The sequence below is a fragment of the Otolemur garnettii genome, unplaced genomic scaffold, assembly GCF_000181295.1.
Source record: "Otolemur garnettii isolate 467f Iridium unplaced genomic scaffold, OtoGar3 scaffold00179, whole genome shotgun sequence".
Taxonomy (NCBI): domain Eukaryota; kingdom Metazoa; phylum Chordata; class Mammalia; order Primates; family Galagidae; genus Otolemur; species Otolemur garnettii.
In genome coordinates this window covers 611,923-618,071 of record NW_003852574.1, presented here as the reverse complement: position 1 = coordinate 618,071, position 6,149 = coordinate 611,923, and positions in this window count along the sequence as shown.

Below are 6,149 nucleotides of genomic sequence, written 5' to 3'. Positions count from 1 at the left end.
GTGGCATCTCCACCCTGGGGGAATCTCATGGTCCCCATGTAATGCTGTCGACTGTAGGGCTGGCTAGACTTTCCTTGGCTCCTGCGCAGGGCTTGCTGGGGTCAAAGCTTCTATGAAGGAGGACTGTGTCCAGGACAGGGTTGGGGGAGGCCTGTGCCCTGAGGTGGAGGGGTCTACAAGTCTCTTCAGGGGACCTGCCTTATCTGCAGTTTGGGCATTTTCACTTCCCTCTCCATGTTCCATGTATCTTGAAAGGAACTAGGAAAGGGTGGCATCATGACAGGTAGCTCAAGGCATAGTAGATCTTGAGGACCCTTTCCCTTGTCCTGTTGCTGGGCTCCTGGTTTCTGGGTTGTCTTCCAAGTCAAGGCATCTTAGGATGGGGCTCCTCACCAACTGTGCCTGCATGAAGGCTGCCTTGTGTGCTTTCTCCTGATTGGTGGCTGGAGGTGAGTTCTGAGATCATCTTAGCTGGGTTTCCTGTTGCTGTCTCGTCTGTAGGGCAGGGGATTGATGTCCCCCTTGCCTGAGACCACCTTTGGCCTCAGCAGGAGGCAAAGCAGGGCCCTTCAGCACTAAAGTCTTCAGAAGTCTCACCCCTTTGGCACTGTGCTCACTTCCTACAGCCCAGTTATCCCTGGCTCCCCTTGCCCTCTGGTAGATCTTCTGCCCCTTGGAGATCTTCAGTGAGAATTCAAAGAAGCAGAAACGTGCAATTTTAGGAGGAGTCTTCTTTCTTACCTCTTTTGGCTCTAAATAAAGCCATCTGCAGAGTCCTTTTCCCTAAAGTGGCAGGAGCCATGTTGGTCTTGTCCATGCCAGGGGTAATTGCAGCTGCTATTCTCTGTGAGGCTCTAATGTCCCTTCTTTCCCATTTCTGCCCAATGTGAGAATCAGACAGACAGATGAGCCGTCAGCCACCATCTTTTGGGAGTGTGTGAATTTTAGTCCTTCAAATGGGTGCTCTGGCCAGACTTACATAGCCACTCAAGATGGTTCTGACTCTCCCCAACTGCTGCTCTGGCCAGACAAAAATTTGATCGCCGTGGTGACACTCTCAAGGAGCAGGGCCATTGGGGAACTCTGGTGGGCTTCAAGCAGGCACAGAGGGAGTCTTGGTCCACACCCTAGGATCTTCAGCAGAGCTATGCCAGGGCAGGGAAGGCTCTAGGGCAGTGATCTCAACCTTCCTAATGCTGAGACCCTTTAATACAGTTCCTGTGGGTTGCAACCCACAGATTGAGAGATGCTGCTCTAGGGAGAACAAGGCCATGTGCCTGCATGCCTGGGTGTGTGCACATAGATGAGTATTGAACATGCTCAGAGTCTTACTCTGTTGCCCCAGGCTAGCATGCCATGTTGTCAGCCTAGCTCAAGGCAACCCCAAACTCCTGGGAGCAAGTGATCCTTCTGCCTCAGCTTTCTGAGTAGCTGGAACTATAGGTGCCTGCCACAACACTCAGTTAATTTATTATTATTATTATTATTATTATTTTTGCCGGGGCTAGGTATAAACCTGCCACCTCTGGCATATGGGGCCAGCACCCTACCCTTTTGAGCCACAGGTGCTGCCCCAATTTTTTTCTATTTTTAGTAGAGACAGGGTCCCCACCTTGTTGAGGTTGGTTTCAAACTCCTGAGAGAAGAATTCACCCTCCTTGGCCTCCCAGAGTGCTAGGATTATAGGCATGTGCCACCATGCTGGCCAGAACACTATTATAATAAAAGGTAAGATGAAAATTGTGGCATGATAAATAGGAAACTGTAAATCCTGTCTTAAAATCATGGCCAAGAATGGAGATTCCAACACAGATAAAACTTTTGTGGTTTTTCATTGGGGTCTTGGCCATAATTTCAGTGTAGAATGTTTGTAAATCAGTTTGGTCAACCTAATTTTTTCATATCAAAATTGGAAAAGCCTGCCCTCATTACTGTTTTGCATAAACCTATTAGTATGCAAAGTGAAAATGTCCCACGAAACTCCTTGTTCAGAGATGCAGAGGAAGGTACTGCTAGACAAAATGCTTGGAATGAAAAGGGGGGCTGAGGCTCTGTCAGGCACACAGCTGACACCCATGTTTATTGAGCTCCTTATAAACTTATCTTAGTAAAGGTTAAAAATATCAAAAAGAAGCGAAACAATGTAAGATGTTAAAACTGCCATTAAAACTCCAAATCAGCACAAAACTGCTACTGATCACAAGCACAGTTAAAAAAGGCATTTTTACTTCAGACTTAACCACAAAAGCGCCAGAATGTCTGTTCCTGTTTGCCCATTTCCTTTAAGCTAAAACTGACTACGGTTGTGTAAGTAAGGGGGGAAGGTACAGGATACAGCAGCCCACTGCCTCAGCAAGTGTTATCTCCAGCTACACCCTGGTGAGACCCACCAGCTATCTTATCTGTAAACATGTGACTGTCTGCTTTTAGGCAGATCTAAACTTATTCTCAGAATAAGAAGCTTAGAGTCACGTTCCTCAGGGAGCACTTGAGAATAAACTACCATGCTTCAGTACGGGGGGCTGCACCCCAACAGCAAAGGGCCTTTGTTTCTGATTATCACTTGGGGCTTCTTAAGGAGTTTATCTTAAAAAGCCTATCACAGGTGGCAGCAGACTGCTTGAGCCCATGAGTTTGAGACCAGCCTGAGCAAGAGCAAGACCCCCATTTCTACTAAAAACAGAAAAACTAGCCAAGCATGGTGGTGGGCACCTGTTGTCCTAGCTACTCAGGAGGCTGAGACAAGAGGATCTTTTGAGCTCAAGAGACTGAGGTTGTGGGCAGCGCCTGTGGCTCAGTGGGTAGGGCACTAGCCCCATATACTGAGGGTGGTGGGCTCAAACCCCGCCCTGGCCAGCTAAAACAGCAATGAGAATTGCAAAAAAATTAGTCAGGCATTGTGGCAGGCACCTGTAGTCCCAGCTACTTGGGAGGCTGAGGCAAGAGAATGGTGTAAGCCCAAGAGTTGGAGGTTGCTGTGAGCTGTGTGCCACAGCTTCTACTGAGTAGGACAAAGTGAGACTGTCTCAAAAAAAAAAAAAAAAAAGACTGAGGTTGCTATGAGCTATGACAGGCATCCTCAAACTATGGCCTGCTGGGTGTTTTTGCTGCCACTGCCTGTCTTGCTTAGCAGCCGACTCGTCCTGGGGCCTGAAGTCTGGCCCTCCGACAGTCTGAGGGACAGTGAACTGGCCCCCTGTTTAAAAAGTTTGAGGACCCCTGATGATGCCATAGCACTCTACTCAGGGTGACAGAGTGAGACTCTATCTCAAAAAAAATTTTTTTAAAAGCACTCTCACACGCTCGGTGCCTGTGGCTCAAATGGCTAAAGCGCCAACCACATACACCCAAGGTGGTGGGTTCGAATCCAGCCCGGGCCCGCCAAACAACAATGACGGCTGCAACCAAAAAATAGCTAGGTGTTGTGGCGGGCGCCTGTGGTCCCAGCTACTTGGGAGGCGGAGGCAGGAGACTCGCTTGAGCCCAAGAGTTGGAGGTTGCTGTGAGCTGAGGTGCCATGGCACTCTACCCGGGAGGACAGCTTGAGGCTCCTGTCTCAAAAAAAAAAAAAAAGCACTCTCACAAATTAATAAATTAATTTTTTAAAGAAACACTCTCACCAATTTAAATATTGGAATAATTATTCAAATGTTTAGAAGACCCAGGAGTTCTGTATTTTTGTTAATTTTTTGATACTGAAAGAATTGTACTCATCAATATGATGGTTTGTGCCGATGAACATTGGAATCATCTTTAAAGCCACTTGAAATGTTGGGAATGGCAGGTGGACTCTGGGTCCTATGGGCCAGTGCCAACAGTGGCTCTTGGCTGTTCTGGGGGAACAGCCTTGCTGTCACAAGCTTTTCTGCTGGCCTCTGATTCTGGGGCTTGTCCTTCACACACCAGGTTCCCTTAGGATAACTCATTAAAGAACAAATACAGACCCCAAACCACCCGGTTTCACTGACTGGTGATGTTTTATGCATGTGTGTTTTTTTATGTTCTGTTATGTAAACTAGGGATGATAGTTTATCCCACTCCAAAGTTATAAGAAAAATCTAAGATAAGGACATCACTATGATGTTTGAAAGGAATTTGTCCTTTGATCACAATGATGGAATATTACTTATGAGTTTAGATTATCTGGCTGATATATATACTTGCAAGGAGACAGTGATCTGTGGGCTATCCACCTGGCTATTAAGAGAACCTCCTCAGATCTAGGAATGTGAAACTCAGGTGTGGAGCCAGCAGCTGGTCCCTGGATGGCAGGTGAGTTGAAGTTGTAATGGTGGTGTGCTGCCATCTTCTGGCCATGTTACAGAAATCATCAGGCGCGGCTACCAGTTTTAGTCTCTGGAGCTTTTTATAAAATTACCATGGGATTCAGTAGTGCTGGGGCTTAATTGGTCATCTTTATCTCTAACACGAATTCTGGTTTTAGAGTGAGTCATGTCTTAAGGACAGAACTGAGATGGTATAACAGTGAGTGACCAGTCAGGAAAACAAACAAGTGTGGATGTTTCCAACGGAGGGAATTTAAATAGAAGGGTTAAACAGAATAACAGTGTTTGAAGGGCTAAAAGAGGAGTAAAGTAATTCAGGGATTAGTGACTACAGAAGCTTCTATCACTTCTAAGTTGGCAAAGGGGCCACCAGTGTTACCCAGAGGCCTATGGAGCTGGCAAGTGGAAAGCTGGGAGCTGCAGGTGCCTGTGAGCCTCACATCCTGGCCCCGCCACCCAGGCCAGTGCATCAGTGCTGTTGGGGCACCCTGCTGCCCCAGTGAATGGGTGCCACCAGGAAGAGAGGACTGAAGCTCTTCTGAGACTTCCTCCACCCCAGACTTGCCTATTTTCCTCCCCAAGATCTCAGGCCCCAAGAAGCCCTGGAGAGACAGGAGACCTGGGTTCTAGTTTCTCCTCTCCTAACGGGCTAGGTCTCTGGGAAGAAGGGTGCAGATGTTCTAGTGTGTGGCAGGAGCCACTCTTTGTCATGGGGTTAGATCCTTAGCTGCCATATAGCATGGCTTAATGAGGAAATGTTTGTCAAGGCAGGAAACTGACAGCACATACTAGAAAAGATGTAGCTGGCAGGGAGTTTAATGAGGGGACTACTTAGAGAGCTGCAGGCATAAGGAAAGTCACCATGGGGTGAAGTACATTCGTTCTCAGCCCTGAGCTCCCAGGGGTGGGTCACAGTAGTCATCAGGACCAGTGGGGCTGTTGCTGAAGGAGGAAGCCTTCGGAGGAAGCCTTCAGAGGTAGATGCTGATGGCATAATTACTCTGCCTTCTTGCCCTTCCACTGGCCGATTCCTGTCCATTTGGTCAACTCCTGATCTGGTCGGCCAAGCCACCTGAAAACCAGAGGGCAGGGGAACCTGGCTGGTGCAGGTGGGATGGCAGCTTTTGGAGTGCTAAGCAATGGCCAGAAGTGGGCCGGTGGGCCAGTACTGCCTCCAACCTGAGCACCCACTACCCTGAGAGACACCCAGTAGGTAGTTTGTTATTCAAAGTGATGGGGTGACTGCCATCTCAGAGCTTGGTTTTGGCCACCCAGCTCTGGGATGTCCCACCATACCTCATGCGCTGGTGCTCCTTGGGAGATGCTGCACAGTCTCCCTGAAGGATCTTGGAAACCCCAACTTTTAGGGCTGATGGGATCTCCTCACTTTCCAGATCGAGTGGGATGCTAGGTGTGCAAATAGGTACCCAAGGAAGACACCAAGCTGTGGGTTGTGTCTACATTTTCATCTTGGGGCAGAAGAATTCAGCAGGGCAAGCACGGACCCATCCAAAGGTGAGGGAGGGCAGGGCACCTATGTTCCTCACAACCACTGCAAAGTGTGCTGGCACACCCAAGCCCCCGAGCAGAGAGGGCCCCTCTCGCCTACACACAGCCCAGGTTGCTGAATGGAGTGGAGGCAACAGAACTCATTGTATTAGTATGTGTGTATGTTTGGATACTTGTTGCACATGTGTGTGTTTGGGAGGTTGGGGGGTACTGGAGGTGGGCAAAGGCTCTGTTCTCAGGAATGAATGACGCCCTGGTGGAAAGCCTCATGGACTTGGAACTTGAAAAGTGGATTTTTGCTTGGCCCTGACTGCCTTTTCCAAGCCTCAGGTTTCTTTCTTTCTTTTTTTTTTT